Source organism: Spermophilus citellus (genome assembly GCF_964194105.1).
Source record: "Spermophilus citellus genome assembly, chromosome: 2".
Lineage (NCBI taxonomy): Eukaryota > Metazoa > Chordata > Mammalia > Rodentia > Sciuridae > Spermophilus > Spermophilus citellus.
In genome coordinates, this window is record NC_138183.1 from 209089220 (window position 1) to 209109515 (window position 20296).

The 20296-nt window shown below is 45.3% G+C and overlaps 1 long non-coding RNA gene across 1 annotated transcript; it reads left to right on the forward strand.

The window, feature by feature from the left end:
* Positions 1-12283: 12283 nt before the first annotated feature.
* LOC308641344 lies at positions 12284-20094 on the forward strand. Its single transcript, XR_014020439.1, has 3 exons — positions 12284-12389; positions 15635-15702; positions 19284-20094. It is a non-coding gene; the product is annotated as an uncharacterized lncRNA (long non-coding RNA).
* Positions 20095-20296: the final 202 nt, after the last annotated feature.

The window sequence follows — 20296 nt, forward strand, 5'->3', positions numbered from 1 at the left end:
ATGCTCCATGAGCATAAACAACCGGCTCTTCTTCCCTGCCCCTGAAGGAGTGGGCCACTTTCCAGACACATCCCAGGCAGCAAGCCTGCTCTGTGACACTGTCAAGAAGTGAGGAGCCTCAGGAAAGTCACAGACATAAACAAGATAAAGATTATGACCTTTCAGGGCACTTGGGCCTATGGAGCAGAGAACTGTCAATGGCTCAGCCCTTATCCTGATAAGGGAGGGCAACAGCATTCCAAGTGATGCATTTGTCTCTCAGACTCAGGGAGGGCAACGGTGAGCATCCTGGAGAAACTGGTGGGGGGCAGGAGAGGATGGTGGGGGAGGACTCCCTCCAGCCCCCCTGCCCTTGCTGTCCCTTCAGCCCAGCTCAGCAAACACTTCTTACCTGTCACCTCCTGCCTGCCTGGTACTTCTAGGGGCAGGGGTGCTGGAGAAATCTCTAGAGCTGGGATCCCAGATCACAGGAGCTGCCACCAGATTCTCCAGGACCATGGATATCCATAACTTACAGGGCAAACAAAAGGAGAAGCAAAGGACGAGGAAGGAGACAGTCACTCTGAGGTTGGGGGAGTCCAGGAATATTGTTCATGGATAAAGAGGCCCCGAGGCAGGCTGTGAGCTCGGGTATGACCTTTCCAGGTATAAAAGTCCAAGGAAAACATTCCAGAGATTGGTATGTTGGAAGCCCAGAAGAAGACTACTGCAGATGTGCCGAAGTTCACGGTGCTGCCCGTGGGGTTGCAGCGAAGATGAAACTGGAAAGACAGATCCAGGCTAGAACAGGAGGGACCGCGACTCCCTGGGAAAGAGGGTGGGTCTTCCCTAGAAGCAACAGGAGCCAGGGCTGGCTCACCATGGGGCAATAACGGGATCAACTCTGCTGATGGAAGGACAAAGAATGGAGGAGGGAGATGTGAAAGGGGGCAGACAGCGGTGCAACTTTCCAAGAGATTCTGACAGCAGCTGTAGGGTTTCTGGAAAAAGTGGATTTTTATTTTTTCCTTTTCCGAGATAGACACCAGCAGCTGTAGAGTCACCAAAATGTGTATTGAACATCTGGGAATGAGTCCCATGTCAGAAAAAAATCCAGATATAAGACTATATCCCATGGGTAGAAGAAACCATGGAGACAACCCCTCACCACCACCACCGAAGGACCAGCTTCTGGAATGCCCTGGAAGTGCCTGGGTGATTCTTTGAAAACGTGAACATGAACCTGATCTCACTGCTCTCATGTCACTTTCCAAATGAAGCTCAAGTTCTTCTTTGACTTGTCATTTGAAGTTTTATTGGGGTCTATGGTCCCAAAACTTGTCTGTACATTCACATCACCTGGGGATCTTTTAGAAATCCTCAAGCCCAGATCATAATCCAGACCAACTCAATCACAACACATTTCCCCAGATGACCCCCAGGCAGGCCCAGGAACCCAGGTAAAGGGCCAAGTGTACTGGCCAGCTGTTTTCATCATGGGCCACTTGGAAGTCTCAGGGGCTTACAATACACGTTTATGATCGTGCTCACATAAATGCAGACTGACTGCAGTTTGGGTCAGCCCTGTATCATGTTAGCTGGGTTTGACTCCAGGCTTCATGCTGCACTGGGTGGGGGGAGTGTGGGGGGGTCAATGTCCCTCATCTTCCCTGGGGCAACTTTTCAAGGTGATGAAGAAGCCCAAGTGCCTGTTGAGATCTTGGATTTTAGCTGGCACCCCTTCCTTTCACTCACATCCCACTGGTAAAATCAAATCCCATGGTCAAGGCCAATAGCAATGGGGCAGGGAAATGGATGCCAGCCACTCTCCAGCTCTGCAAGTCACATGGCAGGAGGGGTGGAGAATAACCCATCTTTCAGGTGATACTGTGACCTTAACCTATGGAGCCCAGTTTCCTCACCTATGGAACAGGAGGGTTCCCCTGGATGGCCTTGCTCTGCCATAAATGCCACAGTGTCGCTGCCTCTCCCAGTTCTTCTCAGCCACACAGACCATGTAAACATATGCATGGCCATCTGCTTATGTCCACACTACACATTTTAATCATGACCATTATTTTAAAATACTGTGTAATTTTCAAAATGCTTCACACACACACACACACACACACACACACACACACACACTCGGGCCATATGTTCCCAGGCAGATATCCATACTTGCAAGCACAGTTCTACACAATCATTTATTAATTACTTTTCAAACACATGGTGTCATGTGGACATATGTCATGGTCGCATATATGAATGCACCCAGAGGCATCCACGTGCGTGTGTGTACTCAGCCATACTCACGTACACACATCACATATATTCTCAGACATGTTTGGTTGCAAGTACACCTTCCCCCACACTCGCTCACCCCAGCTCATGCACCCCCCCACACACACATATTCTATACCTCTGTGCGCACAGCTGTCTAATCAGAATCAGGGCCTGCTGATGAGGCTGTTGTCTGGCACCCTGGGAGCTGCATTAACTCTTTGTTGCCCCCATAAAGACTATACTGAGTGTCCTCCATCTGTGGGACCCAGGGAACAAGGGACCAAAGGGGACATGTGTGGAACTGCTTAATCTGCAGGTCCGGGACTTACTCTGTGAGACAGGATCAGGGAGAGACAGAGGAGACAGCACTTTGGGCTTTATTCCCCTAGACTTTACTTCCCCCAGACTTTTTTTCTCCCAACCCATCCCCACTTCTCATGTCCTGTGTGTCTGGAGTAGGATAAGCAAAGAATGTATCATCCAGAGCAAGACAGCTCTGCGAGTAAAAGGGATGCTGTTAACAATGCTCCAAGACAACAGAATTGCAAACCAGGCAAAGGCAAATGAGGCTGTCTGGTCCCTTACTAAAGATTTCACATGGTTGCCTGAGCTCCTGTCTCCACCCAGCTCAAGGACAACCCAATCTACAAGAAATACACAGGTTAAATCTGCTCATTTTGGAGTTAAAGGTGGAGAGAAAAGCTGGGAATTATCCAAAGTCACACGGTTCTCCCTGACCTGGGGTGTCTGTTGTTCCTTAGAAGTAGACCATGCGACTGTCACCTTGGGATGCAAATATTCATTGAGGAGACTTGAGGGGGAGAAAGCAGGAGTGACAGTGGACTTGGATGATCTTACAGGACCCATGGAGCTGGGGTGGTCCTTCTACGTTGTCCCAAATGAGCACAAGAGTGCCCAGGCTTTGTGCCCGCAGGGAGGAGCTGTGACGGTGGTTAAGCATACCCTGCAGCTGAGAATGACTCCAGAGAGGTTCCAGCAGCCCTGCCAATTAGGACATAAATGCTTGGGTCCAGAAAGGAGATGTGGTAGCACACTACACTGTCCACTGTCCTGAGACCTGGTGGTGCCCAAGCTCCAACCATTTTGGGAAAAAACAGCTGGGGACGAGGTGGTCTAGCTGAGGCATCTCCCGAGGACATGAATTCCTCCAGGAGCCTCTGTCCCCTGCCAGCACCACACAACCACCTTTTGCAGTTGCTGCTGCATTTTTCACTCTCGTAGAAAGAATCACTTGCTTATCTCCCCCTTGATCCTTCTGCATCACATACTGATGGAAAAGGAGAGGGTGGGAGGTGCTGGGCTCTATGGCAAGGAAATCAGATTCTTTTGACAAAATGTTTCCCAGGGCCTGTCTTCCCACCCAACAGATTTTCCTGATGAACTTAATCAGGGGGCAGGGGCAGCGAGAGTAGAGACCAAAGTAGGCACCCGAAGCCTACGACTGGCTGAAGTACAGCTGCTCTGATTGGCTGAGACTTGTCGACTCGTTACAAAAAAATACACTACTAAATTGGGCTTTCAGTTTGTTTATATAATAAGTTAGGTTGTAGTTTGTTATGTAGGGAATCTGGGTACAGAGTCATCCTCAGGCCAAATTCAGATTAATATAACACAAGTCAACTATAAATTGTGGATAACTCTATTAATAGAGTGTCGTGAGGATTCAGTGAGGTAAACTGGGAATAGAAAAGGGGGCTGTGGTGTGCCAGCACCCTGCCAATCGTGCAGCCTACAGCCTCACCTCTCCTTTCCACCAGCCGGCAAGGTGAGTGCCCCAATCCCCTTTTACTGGTGCACATACTTTCCCAGGGCCCAGAACTGAGCTCAACCTGAGACCCCATGATTGCATGGTCCTTGCTCTTTTCAGTGCTCTCTGAAGATTATTCCTGACATGGAACAGTTTTTTACTCTAATAGGGCTGGAAAAGAAAGAAAGAGAGAGAGAGAGAGAGAGAGAGAGAGAGAGAGAGAGAGAGAGAGAGAATGAATTCTGGCCCAAAGCAGGGCTTGGCATTTTATTGTTTCCATCATCTTGCATGTAGTTATCAAGAAGAGCAAAATACTCCTTCTTAAAAGCCCAAGAATTTCAGTGCCAAAAAAAAAAGTCTCTAGACAAACATGCTCGAGAGTTTTTTTTCCCTGAAGGCCCTGAAGAATTATTTTTTACAAAAGATGGCTAATGGCACAGGGTTCCTCTGGAGAACAGATCAAATGAATTATCAGGTGTTGGGTGGGGGTTGGGGGCTCTCACTTTCCCAGTCATGGGTGGAATGCTGGCCTGGCTGATGGTAGGGGTTACTCAGGGGTTATTTGCTATAAACACAACTCCTCCAATGTGTATAGCAAACTTGTATGTGCCAGGCTCCAACCAGGGAGTTCATATTCTACTGGGAATATGAACATAAAAACAGGAAATTACAACATGGAAGTAATATCATAACATGCAGTAATAGAAGCAAATACAGAGTCCCCAGATAACCTGGAAGTAGTGCTCAGCTCTGTTTTGGAGGCTCAAGGAAGATTTGCTGAAAAAGGAATCAAGTAATTCAGGTTTTGAAGGTTGAATAGGAGTCATTGTTTTAGAAACTGTCATTTGCTATGTGTGTGTGTGTGTGTGGGGGGGGGTACTGGGAAAGAAACCCAGCGCTCCAAGCTTGCTAGGCAAGTGCTCTACCATTGATTTGCATCCCCAGCCCTTTGTAATTTTGTTTTTTGAGACAAAGTCTTGCCAAGTTGCCCAGGTTGGCCTCAAATTTTGATCCTCCTCCCTTAATCTCCAGAGTAGCTGGCATCACAGGCATAAACCATTGCATCCCACTCTCACTTATTTTTAATAATTTCATTTTCTGCCTAGAGAGTGGGGAGGAGGAAGTAGAAGAAGGGGACTTACACACACTGCATATGCATTATCTGACAGACCGTGTTAGACACTTTGCACATGTTTGAACATTTTAATTCTCACTATAATTCCATAAGATAAGGTTTTCATGGGGAAGAAACTTAGGATCAAAAGGGTAAGTTGAGTAATTTGCCCAAGGACACACAGCTAGCAAGGCCTGGAGCCAGAAATCCATCCTCGTTCTTTTGGCTCTGACTCCCTGGCTCTGTCCCCACTTCTGACTTTGGTTGCCAACAGGAGGTATACATTAATGGAGTCTATTTGTGGCATGCCATGAGCTTTTTGAGATAGAGTGATGCTAACTCATTAGACACTGATTTAGCAATTGGTCTTATTCAGACTCAACCCTACAATATCCTCTCATCTGTGCACAGAAACTTTAAGTCTATCAAATAGTGTCTTATCTATCTGCCTATTTCTCAGCTCAGCCCTGTGACTGGGATAGGGGGGCCGCTCTTCTGGCAAGTCAGGAACAGAGCCAGGACTAGAATCTCAACCTCTTGGCTTCCCCTCCAGACCTCTCTGCGTGACACCATGTTGCACATCTGTTATGGTTTAGATGTGAGGTTTTCCCCAAAAGCTCACATGTGAGACAATGCAAGAAGGCTCAGAGGAGAAATGAATGGGTTATAATAGTATTAAACCAATCAGTGAATTCATCCCTGGATAGGGATTAACTGAGTGGTAACTGAAGTAGTTAGGTGTCCCTGGAGGAGGTGGGAATTGGGTATGGCTTTGGGGTATATATTTGTATCTGACAAATGAAGACCTCGCTCTACTTTCTGATCACCATGATGTGAGCTGCCTGCCTCCACCACAGTCACCCGCCATGATGTTCAGCCTCACCTTGAGCCCCAAGGAATGAAGCCAGCCTTCTATGGACTAAGAAACCATGAGCCCTCAAATAAACCTTTGCTTCTCTACAATTGTTCTGGTTGGATCGCTTAATTACAGCAGTGAAAAAGCTAGGACACCATCTCATACCTTTTGCATGTCAGGTGCCGTAGAGAAGGACCAGAGATCCTGAAGTTCCCGGATTCCTTCTGCATCCTCCAAAAGGTAAAATGCTGCTTAGTGCAAGATTGAGGCTAAACATAGTCCTTTCCATAAAGGAGCGTAGTTTTGAATTCCTATGTTGACCACTGCTTGTGTGACCTTGGGCCACGTGACCTAACACTGCAGAGTCTAAGTCATCTAAGAAATGGGGCATGGAGATGAAGAAATTCTACCCTATAGGACTTTCATATAAAATAACTGGGGCAATATTTCTGTGACTAAAAATACCTGGTACTTACTAGGAGCTCATCAGATGTGAGTCACTTTCCTTTATTCTCTGAAGAGTCAGAATCTGGGTCCGGGGTCCATGATTAACCTCACTCCACCAAGAACCTAGGCATCCCAACAAAAATTAAGGCTTTTCTTTTCTTTGTGCAATAATTATCTGCATATTGGCCAGTCTGGATCCAAAGTTATAGAACAGATCCATGGTTTTCCGTCTGGAAAGAAGCTCTGAGGTCCTGGGCTGTGGTCCAGGGATGAGGGTCGCCAGTGGCCAGACCTCAGGCCACCCCCACTCACTTCAACAAAAGCAGCATATCTTTGATGTTTATTTATATGTTGGGCTTCAGAGTAGAATTTCATTTAAGAATGACATCAAGTGTTGAAAATAGAAAATTGAAAACTTCTGTTGGAGAGGAATAGGGTTTAACATTAGAGCTTTGCATCTCAAGCCAGCCATGTTCTGCCCTCCTGCGCTTCTTAATGGCCGAAGCCCAGTTCCCACCCACCTGGCTGCTTCCACCAAGACATGGAGACCAGTCACAGGAGGAAAGATGAGCTGATGTGTTCGCTGTGAACTGGGGCCCTGTGCTCTCAGCACATTGCAGACAGAGACGCTACTGCTGGCTGTGGAGTCCTGTTGACTGATGTGGGCTAGAGACAGGGGAGGAAGGTGCTTTGGGGCCTAAGATGACAGTGTGAGGGAGAGAAAAGTGCTGAAAATGAGCGAGTGACTGTGGGAATGAAAACTTTTCTTGCAGGCTGCTCCTCTTTCCTTCTGGCACCAACAAGATGGAAAACATTGATTTAAGACTCAGAAAGAGCTGAGTTCAAATCCTGAGTCTTCCAGCTGTGCAGCTGTGTCCTCTTGATCAAGCCTTCAACTCCTTGCAGTCTTCCTGCCTCATCCTCAGAAGGGGAATAGTAGCACTGTTCCAGAATAAGTGTGTGGTGTGCGTGCGTCTAAACAGAGTACATGAGATGTTCAATAGAAAACAATTGGTGCTTACTAGCTGCACTGAATAAATAGCAGTCCTCCTTCCCCATACATTGGGACCTGGAGTTGTAGTAAGGATTAAAGAAATGTTGTAAATCAAATTCTAGTGCAACTCCTTGTACACAGTAGGTATTGAGTAGGTGTTATTTTCTCCACACACTCCACCGCCTCCCTGTGCATAGCAGGTTTGTAGCAATTGACATTCTGATTACCTCATATCTGAGAGTTAAGGTTTGGATATGGGGTGTCCCGTAAAAGCTCCTGTTAATGAAGGGATGTTCCCCAGTGAAATTATTAGACTCTGAGAGCAGTAGCCTCGTCAGTCCATCTCAGTTTGAATGGACTAACAGGGTGGTAACTGTAGGCAGGTGGGGCAAGACTAGAGAGGATGGGTCTCTGAGGGTGTGCCTGGAAAGGGTTCAACTGCCCTGCTGCCCCTTTCTTCTCCCTCCCACCTCTACTTTTTGACTGCCATGTCCTGAGCAGCTTTTCTCTATGGCCACCCTTCTCCCATGGTGCTCTGCCTCACCTTGGGGCCCAAAGCAATGGACTTGGCTGACCATGGACTGAACCTCTGGAACCATGAGCCAAAATAAACTTTCCTTACTCTGCATTGTACTTGCTGGATGTTTAGGTCACAGTGACAAAGTCTGACTAAAACACTGAGTTACTGACTCAGCCTCCCTAGTGGGTTACCCTGTCCCAGGCCTCTATTCCTATCTCCTTGGTATGTGCAAATTTCTTATCTCCACCTCCTCAAAAAATAAACAAGACAAATGGAAAAGGTCCACGAACATCAAGTTGTTATGTTCCAGCATTCACTGGTTTAATTCTCCATTTATGTCTCAAATCCATCCATGAGGTCAGTGTTAATAACCTTTTTCCCCTGATGATGATGATCTTAAGGCTAAGAGATATAGGCAGTCCATAATGCTCCTCAGCCTGGTGGTGACATGACAGACATTTGAAATCACATCAGGTTTGTCTGCTACCAAAGAAGCTTCTGCAATATCACCCTGCACCCTGTAGTGGGCAGGCTGGGCTCTGAGAGTGGAAAGACCTGTGTCCTAGCACAAGCTCCCTATTGGCTCATTGCATCTGAGCCTTTTTCTTCCTCTGAAAGTTGGAAGAGTCCCTTCCCCCCTTACCCCACATGTCTGCACCCAGATTTCAGGGCCAGATCCAAATGTTCTTTGGGCTCTTCACCTTGGCCCAGGCTTTTCCCTTCACCTCAACTACCTCCCTCATCACCCTATTAGAATTAATTTCTAAGGTTTCACTCCATCTTGCCTCCTTCTTAAAGCCTTGCTAGATGACTTCTGGCAGAATCAAGTGCTCCTGCCTCTAGGCTTCCGTAGCCCTGCATCTCAACTGCAGCTAGACCCTTTGCTTGTGTGTACATTTGATCATAGACTATCTTCTAGGACTGCGAGCTCTTGAGTGTCTCATCTGTCTACCAGTGTCTGTCTCAGGACAGTTGCTTAGATAATCCTATCGTGGTAAATGCAGTCATGGTTGAATGAAGAGAGAGAACAAGGGAGGGGCTGAGTGGGAGCCCTCATGAATGCATTCGGGGTTCTGTTGGTTCCAGCTTCACAGTCCGTGACTTAGGAACTGTGTCACCATTACACTGCTCCATTGTGGACTCTGTGCCTCCTTGAGGATCTGTGGCCCATGTTCACAGCCTCCTTGTGCCATATCATCTCAGTCTGACCCTGGGATTTGGCTTTGGAGCTTGACCTTGAATCTCTGTGACAGTTATCCTCCCTGCCACCTGTTCCTCTCTGGGACCTGGACGCTCTGCTGGGCTTTCCATCCAGCTCCAGGGTGACAGGTTCCACTCCTCTCTCCAGCTCCCACCATTTCCTCCCACTTGCCACCCTGGCTAATGGCAGTGCTGATGGACTTTCCAGATGACCACTGGTCTCCTCATCTCTATGATCTCTATGGTCTCCACCTTCCAATGATCAGAGCTGGGAGAAGGCCACATCCTCACATGCCAGGTTTTACCCCATGTTAGGAGCCCCTGATGTCAGCTCCTGCCTCAAGAGCAGAGGCCCTGTCCCAGGCCCATCTTAGGGCAGTCCCAGACTAATGATCCCTTCCAGTCTGCCAGTGAGATTCTGGCTGTGCCTCCTGTATCCTAATCTGGGACAGAAGGAGGCATCAGGGCTGAAGGTCACTTCTGATATAAACCCGGCCTTTGGTGGTGGTTCAAGCTGGATCATGCCATGGAAAATAAGAGATGGCTTTAGGTACAACCCTCAGGCTGTGTGCCTTTGCACAACTCATTTGACCTTTCTGTGCCAGAGAGTTTTCATCTGCAAATTAGAGATGAAAACACATAGCGCTACTTCAGAGGACTGACTGATGTGAAGAGTAAATTAGATCATACCTATCAACCCAGTTCTGGGCACCTGGTGACCCTAAATGAACAGGAGCCTTTTCCTACATCTATGGCTGCGGTATTGTTGATGTCCTGGCTGCTTTGTCACGAAGAAGGGTCAGCAGTATCCCCAGGTACATCTCCTGTGCTGCTTCTTTTCTTCAAACTATCCATTAATATTCTGAAGGCCAAGTCAGGGAGGGCGTCGTAACACACCAGGCTTAAAATTAATCAAGTTTCTGTCAGTCCAAATGAACTTTTCTCACTGATTCTCAGATCTTCTGCATCTGCCTCTGAGTGCATTTTTTCCCACATAATGAAGTTTGGGCGGCACTGACTGGACACTGTCAGCTCCTGCCTGGTCCCCAAGTGTGACCTCCATGCAGTCACAGCTGTTCTCAGGCGCTGTGCTGTGAGCCTCCCCCCCACCCCCACCCCCACCCCCACCCAGGGTGATGCGACCCCAGCAGATTAACATGATGTCCTTGTAATTCTGCATCCAAGACACATGTCATTTTCCTTCAACACATTTGGAAGGAGGGCAAGTTCTACTTTGTAAGGACCGTCACTTATTTTAAACTGGAAGAAAATAATTTATTTGGTCCAAAGTAGTTGTGTTTTTCCATTAAGGGCATCTATTTCCCTTTTGTAATAGAAAATGGGGGCCTTTTGGATCCCCACAAAGTCCAGTCTCCAAGGTCATTTTAGTCTAGGGCTTCCTTCCTCACTTTATTTCAACGAGTGACTCCAACAGCTAAGAAAATGAGTTCCAAACCTCACCTCGTCAAGGTCCAATGTAGAGGAGGGTGGGTTAGCCAGAGTCCCCATCTTCTGAATGGAAACCCATTCAAATACTTCCTAGTATGAAAAAAGAGATGTCTTAAAGATTTGAACGCCGGTGCTGTGTTCAGAAACCCTGCTGGAGTCTGTAGGGCTACCTATCACCCAACTCAGAGGGTTTCACAGCACTGTTTTGTAGCTGGGCTGTCTGGTCTGGGATACCCCAACTCAGAGATACCTCTTAGGAGGCTGAGGTTTTATCAGTGGCAAACTGGAAATTTTACCACTTGAACGAAACTGCAAAATCTCAGGCTCTGGAAAGTGATGCATGCCCCGTGCTCCTTCCATCTTTCACTAGCCATTTTCAACAGATGCTAAATCTTTGGATCTGGAAGGTGTGGCCTTTTAAGCCACATCATTTGGCTATGCAAATGCAGCTGGAACACACAAGAAAAATGCTCAGACATTCAGGCAATTACCAATATGACTCAAAGAAAGAGAAGTTGTACAATTTGTTCAGAGTCACACAGCTAATTACTAGAAAAACTGAACTTTGAATCCAGGTTTGCATAACTTCAAATTACACCTTTCTGCAATGTTGTTGCCTGGAAGGAAAGCTTAGCTCTGAAGAAATCCCAGGAGATACCTACTTTTCCCAAATCAGTGAATGCTTCGGGTTATTGCCAGACCCCTGCCATCTGCTCACTTCTGGAGGGCTTCTTCAAATGCCAAGCATCCCAACAGGTGGCCTCAATATCCCAAAATATTCCTGACACTCACAAGCTCTTTTCTTGCAAAGAAAAACTGGACCCCACTCCCCATATTGGACAGTCGCTATAGGAAGTTTACTTGGAAGTCTAAGAAACAGGGATAGAAAATGAAACATCACTAAGGTAGTGGTAAGTTTCTTCCCCAGGGAGGGAGCATGGTGGCTCACACCTCCTGCATGGTCTGGGGTTTGCATTTGTGTTTAATAACAACTTTGATCTCTTTGCCAGCGGCAGCGGTCATTGAGAAATCCTGACATAAAGAAGGTATCTGGGAGATAAAGTTCTGCAAGCGATGATTACTAGCACTTAAGTTCTCTTTTTGTTGAAAGGAAGAATCCCAGATTGAACAGTGCATTGAATGATATGACAAGCAAGTACTTGATCCCTGTCCAGCTGGAGGGGGGATTGTACCCATCAGCAGCTTTTTAGCTAAGGACGTCTTTATATTTCCCTTCTTTGTCTGGGCCTCTCTAGTTCCTCCTTTTACTTCATGTCAGCACTATATAGTAGGTATGCCAAGTGGTTTTGAAATTTAAATTACAGTCTCTTTTTCAGATGTTATTGGAAAGAACATGTAATTTATAACCACGTGTTAGGAGTACAGGATGTTCATGGTCCACTGCCAATTTTTCTTTTGTAAAGTTAATAAAACTTTCATAAAACACTTATACACTTGTATATTTCATGGTAAAGATTTTTTTTATCTCATAGGCTAATGTAAAGATTTATTAAAACCATTTTTTTGTTAAGAGGAGTGTCAATAGTTTGCAGCTGAGTGTAATTTTGAATCCGTGGAAGATGACGGTCTGATGGAAAATGACAGTAACAGCTTTGTTGATTTAGCACTAAAAATAAAGGAGCCTTTCAAATGAGAGAATGCTCTAATATCCAGAGTGGGCTAGGACGCACTCAGGCCAACGGAGGCGAGCTGGAGGAGACGGCCACCAACACTCCAGCCCCTGGCAAGAGCAGAGCGGGACTGGATGGAGCCCAGGTGGGAGGGAGCGCAGAGCCCCCAGGGGTGAGCGGGAAGGGAGACTCTTGCTGTGGAAGGAGGGAGGAGCCAAGAGGGGTGTGGGGCCTGCATTTACTCCCTGTAGCAGAAAACTCTGGTATCTTTCTGCCCTCACTGGCACTCTTAGTCCTGCTTATTTCTCTGGGACTTGGTATTCCTGAATGTGATGAGCCAGTTAGTTTTACCTGGCATTCTTCCTCAGCCCCCACCCCCAATCCTTCCTGCCACCTCTACCAATCCATATCTACCCCAAACTGGTCTCCACTGAAAGTTTCTTTCAAGGAAACTCACTTAACTTTTTTTTTCCCCTGCATGTAAACCTTACAATTCTTTATTCTTTTTTTTTTTTTTTTTTTTTTTTTGAGCTGGTTAATGGATGTGCATTCCTGTGTGAGGCTGGGGGTTCAGGACTGGATTGACTATGGAACTCAGTAATTTGGAGACTATATTAATCTTCTGCTCTTGTTTCCAGAAATGCAGATGATACCTCTTACTTTCAGGCCCATTTCTGAGACCGTTCTGAGTGGATGCACATTAATGGGCTTTACAAACTATAGGCAGTGGATGTGGGAACTCTTCATCTTCTAGCCTGGGGATTCTGCTCTGCAGAAAGGTAGTGACAGAAGACATTCTTATTCCATCAAGGATCATCGTCCAAAGATCCTTATTCCATGAAATGTTGAAACAGGCTGAATTTACAGACAGATTAAGAAATTAAGAATAAGTAAAGAGGAAGAGATGGATTATTAACTGTGCACCACAGACCTTTGCATTAGCAAGCCCTAGGATCCTTGTTTTATAGATGATGAAAGTGGGACTAAGAAAGATTAAGTATTAAGCTCAAGATTACAAAACTACAACCAGATTTCAAACCTAGTTCACCCTGACTTGCTTTTTTTCTGTTACAGAATGTTAGAAGCAGCAAACACTCGTGAGTGGCTGCTTACATGCCACCCATCATGCTGGGTGCTCTCTACACATCAGTGCTCATGGCACTGTCTTCCTCAAGCAGGTGACAAGTGCTGAGTGGACTACACGGTCTAAAGTGGGTGTTCTCCACCCTGATCCTGGCTAAACCTCCCTTTGCAGTTACAGTTTTACAATTACTCGATTATAATTAAAGCAAGAGCCAGACATATTCCTGGCTTTGGGTTACTGTTTCTTTTACTGGAACCCCCAGCAGCCACCTCCCTCACCCCATTTCCTGGCTCCTATTCCTCACGGAGCTTTCTGCTTGATGTCATTACTTCAGACCTTTCCTGACCCCCTGGCTACATCAGGCCATCTCTGTGAACACTTTCGTATCACCTTGGGTTTTCCCATCACTTTTCACAGTTAGAGTTAATTGTTTACAAAGCTGTTCACTGCCTGTGATGCCTGCCAGAACATAAGCTGCAAGAGGGGAGGAGCCACGTCTGTCTCATTCATGGTTGTATCTTCCATGCCCGATATAGCACAGAATGGATCCTCTCGTGACCAGTATAGCACACCATTGATCTTCTCAACAAGCTCACACCACAGCCACCTGTCCCTTCCCTTCCTGACAAAAGCCCAGATGGTCTCCTGACCTCGCATACAAAAATGAAGCTACAAGTATCCAGATGGTTGGGGAGGTTAGCTCACAGCCTAATGGCTTCCATATCTCAACAACTCTGAGATGAAAAGACATAGGGAGTTCCAGGCTCCTGGTAGAAAACGTAAAAGGAAAGTTGAGACCCTCAGAACAAGAAATCCCCCCAAAATGAATAACAGACCTCTACACAATCTTACTATCTGCACCAGCAAAGACAGAGAAATTAGGAGCAATGAGTCCCACTGGGGCACAGGCTGCCATATGCATGTGGAAGTTTGACTGACAGAGGAGTCCTTTTCGTCAGGTCAAGGGGGACACTGGAGTCCTGCTGAACAGCCACCTCCTGATTCACAGGCTTGCTCCTTGCTGGGGCTGGTGGTTCTGCAGCTATTGCTGCTTATAGATGAGGCAAGAGTGGTCCAGCAGGTGGCTACCTCTAGAGCTGAAAGGTGCTAGCCTAGGTACTGAGCACCTGGGCCTGGAGCCTGCTCATGCACCATGCCTCCCAAGCAGTACTCACAGAGCACTCGGGCTGAGGCCCCTTGAGTGAGATCAGTCGGCCCCTCCTGGAGTTGCCTATTGCATGAGCATGCTCACAGAGCTGGAGGATCCCATGGTCCAACTACTTAGCTTGAGACAGTTTAGCAGAGTGGACAAGAGTTCAGGTTCTGTAGTCAGACCTCAGCTTGTTAACTTTGTTGTCTTGGGCAAATTACTGAGCACCTTCACATCTCAGTTATAATTATAAGCAGGGGCAGGTTTGTAGGCAGATGACCCATACATTCGTCAGTCCCTTGCCTCAAAGGTAACTGGGCTTGGTTTAATGCTCTGCTTTTCAAATTCTCAGTGATTTTTTAAACAAGGAACCCTATATTTTCATTTTGCACTGGGCCTTGCAAATTATGTAGCTGTTCCTTCTTATAAAATAAATATTTATTACAAAAGTAGATACAAAATTATCTACTCAGTGTAAAGAGCAATGAGATAAGGCAGGTCTGTGACTGGTATACATTGAGGGCCTAATATAAAGGGAAATATATTATTCTGGTTTCTTGGGTTACCTACCAAGAATTTGCTATTTCTCCATCTTTCTGGCAGGTGGCTGGTGAGAAGGGACTTCTCTAGGCTTCAAGATAATAGAAAACAGAGTTCCTTGAATCCCCAAATAGGACTCATAGTGGATTAAAAACTCAAGACCTCAGCTGGGTTTGTGGAACATTTCTCCAGGGACCTTATGGGACATGAAATAATGTCTATCTATGAAATAGGTGGCAGACTATGGAGAGGTGACCAGGGGTGACTGGCTGTCCTCAAATCCAGTTCACACTTCCCCTCTCCTTGTACCGCCATCTTCAGTAACAATGCCATTCTGTTGCACCCAGAGTTTAAAACTTTTCTGTTTTGTATCAGGGATGGAACCCACAGGGGCTTAACCACTGAGCCATATCTCCAGTTCTTTTTTTATTTTTTTATTTGGAGACAGGGTCTTGCTATGTTGCTTAGGGCCTCGTTAAGATACTGAGGCTGGCTTTGAACTTGCGTTCCTCCTGCCTCAACCTTCTGAGCTGCTGGGATTACAGGAGTGTGCCACCATGATGGCTCAGAGTTTAACGCTTCTGATGCTGGTTTTTTTTTTTTTTTTTTTTTTCAGCCAAGTGCTCATCTGTGGTCTCCCATGTGGTCACTCAATGTCTGGTTGTACTTTCAAGCTAAGCACAGGTAAGATAATAGAAACAGAAGTCTGCACATGTTCATTGACCCTAGTTATCAAAGATTACAGGCCTCTTTGAGCAAATGCTTTTGTCCTTATGGTTCTGAGAAAATTATCACCATTGCTACCCCCTTTGGTATAATCTTAGAAAACTGAACCCCTTTGCTGAAATGAGGTATCTTCTAGTCTACTGGACCCAAATCTATTTTTGAACTACTCTCTTTTATTCACAAGGACTAGCAGCAAAGCAGAGCATAACACACAAATCGTGTAACTTTGTAGACCTAAAGTTTCTCATGCAATCCCGGATACTCTTTAATGCAGGAGGGGCTAGGAGATGCATGGTGGGGGTGTGGGGTGTCTTAGGAGATACAAGTGGTGGAGGGGGGATCTCTTTAATTGTGGTGTAGTTGAGGAACCAGAGAGACTTAGCAGGTATCCACAAAACTAGGCCTTGAAAAAGGATCTCTGAAATTCAGCCCAGTACTCTTTCTTCCTGCTGCAATATGTTTGTCTCTATTGAAAGATTCTCCTTCCCCAAACATAGAGCACAACAATCCCATTGAATGCGTTGCCAATGATAAACTATGCACGGACAAATAACAACAGTGACAAAACCGCGTACAGAGACAAGGCAGTCTGTGTCGGGGAAGAAAGAGAAAAATAAATGAAATTAACAGTGGGAGACAAAAACAGAGGAAAACCCAGCAATTAGATTAATCATAGACTTCCAGGAAATTGGCCCAAATTTCTTTAAAATCTTTTTGATTGTTATTCAGATTGAAGGGTTCCCTGCAAGATTAGCCAGAGCCCACCAAGCTTGCATACCAATCTGTCTCATCCCACATAAGAGCTGCTCAGATCCTGGGGCTCTGTCCTTGCCACTGTGGATCACCTGTGTTGGGGTAAGGTTCAGGAAGAGGGTCCAGTGCTGGGGTCAGGAGGTGGCATTTCTGGTCCAGATCCTCTGGTAAATTCATTTTTGGAATTGGAACAAATCATCTAACTTTGTAGAGCTCAGTCTGCATATCTGTTAAATAGGCACTGCTAGCTGCTAATCTTAAGTCAATGGGTTTTGAGAGGCTGAAGAAAGAATACAGACGTGGAAATCCTTGGATAGGCTGAAAGTGCTATGTAAGCATAACATGGCTTTTGAAGTATTTTTATGGTCAAAAAGAAAGTAGGATATTGCCCAAGGTTCCCCCAAGTGCTGGGGTAGCGAAAATGCAACCTTCTGCTAGACCTAGTCAGTTGCTACAAAAATGTTCTCAAACCTTCAGATTCAGTAAAACCCTCAGTACATCTTGACCTAAATATTCCTCCCTCTTTTATGATCTGCATTTAAAAGAAAATTGAATGACCTATCTCTGGATTTATTAATGCTTAAATCATTAGTATCTTGGCTTCAGAATGTTCCTGGGTTGCCAGAAGGATGTCAGAGCTCTCAAATGCCTGGAATACCCTTCACCCAGGGTGAAATAATCCAAGCATGAAATGGTTTGGGTTTGGTTTGAAGGATTGTATGCCTGAGTTCTTCTTAGAATTGAACTTTTCAAATATGACCAGTTTTGGCTTAAGATGAAAAATTGTTATTGGCTGCCTACTAGGTGCTAGGCTCAGTGCTAAGTGTTTTCCATGCATTATTTAACTTAATCCTTACCCAATGTGGTAAATTCTATTAACATTCCCATTTGAAAGATATAAAAAACAGTATACCCTTCAACTACTATGGAAAAGATGTGGACCAATTTTTCTCTTGACTTCTTTCTTTGAATTTTTCAATTAAATGAAAAGAATAATCTGAGGGCTGAAGAGAACCACAACAACTATCCAATCTTACATCTCCCAATATGAGTCTCTGAGAGATTTAACAAAGTTAGTGTTTGTCCATCAGATAAGCCGGGAATGGGGAGGTGTTAAATAAGCCTCTTCACTGTAAGACTTCTCAGGGCCTTTGCATGATGTTCCTTGTGACCCTCTAAGAAAGGGATTTCCACATCTGTATTCTTTCAAGCTTACTTGATGATAGATCTTTTCCCAAGGTATCCTAAAATTCTTTGGAAAATCCTTTAGAAAACATTGACATAAAGCATCATGTCATTTTATAAAGAAAGATACCAAGGCTCAGTTAAGGAGAGCAACTTGCCTCCAGGTCCCAGGATGTCGATGGTGTAATAGAGATAGGAACCACAAGTCCTAGGTCCAGGCCTAGGCTGATTCCATGTTCCACTACAAGAAAGGAAGGTGCTCAGGGGGGCCAGTTGTGGGGCCTCCACAGATTCAAGACACAAGGACCATACACAGGATCACAGATCACAAATCACATATTTGAAGAATCAAATAGTGACTGGGACTTGAAGCAAAAGAGAGGATTTTGTTTCAATAATTTTTTTTTTTTGTGCTTGAAGGGGCTATATTAGTGGAGATACTCCAGGGAAACAGAATTAATAGTATTTGTAGGAGAGAACTTGGGAGGAGAAAGTGATTTTAAGGAATTGGCTCAAGCCATTGTGGGGCTGGCAAGTTCAACACTTGCAGGGTAGGGCAGCAGGCCAGAGGCCCAGGGAAGTGTTGATGTTGCAATTTTGAATTTGTACACCCTGGAGGTAGAATACTTTCTCAGAGAACTTCAATCTGTTTTCTTTTAAATAAGTCTTCCACCAATTAGATGAGTCCTACATATGATGGAGTGAAATCTTTGAACTTTACTCAAAGCCTCTTGATTAAAATGTTATTCTGATCTGAAAAATACCTTCACAGGACTATCCAGACTGATGTTTGACCAAATATCTGAGTAAGATGGACTTAGCTAAGTTGACCCACAAAATTAGCCACCTCTCCTGGGACCATGTTCCCTCCTTTCCTTAAAATGCAGGTGACACTTCTTTACATTTTCATCCTTGTTCATAGAATGTGAGAGGCACACCTAGAGATCACCGAGCTTCAGGCTGCACCTGCTGTGGTCTTATTTATACCACAGAAGTGTCTTGTGGTTTCTCTTCAGTGCATGGAGCTAGGGGTTGGGCAAAAGAAGAGGGCTAAGCCAGCTATATTCAAAGATTTCTACTGAGTTCTCTTCTTTCAGTAATAATAATGCCATTTCTTTCTGTTACGTATGAGACTTCAATTTAAACCAGTGCTAAAATCTGTTGGAAATCCTCTTGGATTTCCAGCCTTCCCATTCACAGTACATTCTCAGGACCCGTAGTATGAGCACCATATTTCTGATGGAAGTGCAGAATCTCAGGTTCACACCAGACCTAATGAATCAACATCTTCATTTTAACAAGATCCTCAGGTGACTTAGAAGCATATTTGAGACTGAAGAGCAGGACTCTGGACCTCAAGCTTTTGGAAGATAGACCAGCCACAGAAAGTTGAGAATTAATTGTGTTTTTCCTGACTGATGGCCTGATGTAGGAAACTGAGGGGTGAATAGTAACACAATTAATTAGTAGAGCATTAATTAATATTTTTAGCAGAAAATAAGAATCTCTGATCATCTACGTGTTCTTCATAGAGGAATATGCCTCCTCTCTGGAGAGTGCATCATTGTTTAAAATTCTTGTCTCCCATCTGATCATTTCAGACACCAAGAAAGTTCCAGTAGAAGCTTCCAAGTTCTTTGTATTCATGGGAGAACTCCCTATTAGGAGTTTTGTCCAACAAACAAAATCACTTTATCTGAGTAAGCAGGCTCCCCTGGGAAGTCCCCTTGGCATGGGTGAAAACTGAACTATATCTTTACCTTTTGGTACATTCAAGTTGAAATAAAATTCCTGTTAGGAAATTGTGGAACCACTTGGGCTGCCCTTTCAGCCAGGATGTGAGAAATTCTGAGCAGATGATCAGTTGAAGAGTTAATTTGCTGCCGTGCTAAACAGCTAGCACTGAGACTGTCATAGGGGAGAAGAGGAAGCTAGAGAAGAAATCTTTGATCCTCAGTTCAGCCAACTTCTTCCAGAAAGTTGAATGGGAGATCAAACATGAACAGCAGTGCCGGCTCTGGGCTCTGTCCAAGGCTATCGGAATCCAATAGTCCAATAATCATCCAACTTCGACAGAAGTCAACCCAGGAAGACTGCCAAGGAAAAGGCTTGACTAAGAAGAGGCTGAATCTGTGACAAATGAGGGAGAGAGAGAGAGGGTTGCAAACGTCCTTGGGTTGTCTTCATTGGAATACTTCTCCTGTGAATCGCCTCCCTTACAGAGTCAGCCTTTCATACAAAACCCAAAGGATGCAAAGATGAAGCTGGATAATCATCTGCACTTCTAGGCTCAGATGAAAGTTCAAGGCTCCGGTCTTGATTTCCCTGTGCTGAGGATTCACACCCACTCAGCCCAGGGAGTGGACTTGCTGTCCAAACAGCACTGTGTTCAATGGGTCTCTCCAACACTACCATTCAACACTACCATTCAGACTGCGTGTGACAGTCACCATAAAGACCCTCCCATCTGTAGTTACAAGGCGTTGTCACATTCATTATCTCATTTGTCCGCAGGTGGGGTCTATGTGCTCTGGGACTCAGGTCTGATTACCCACTGCCTCCTCATCTCATTTCTTTTATTATTATTATTATTGGTTGTTCAAAACATTACAAA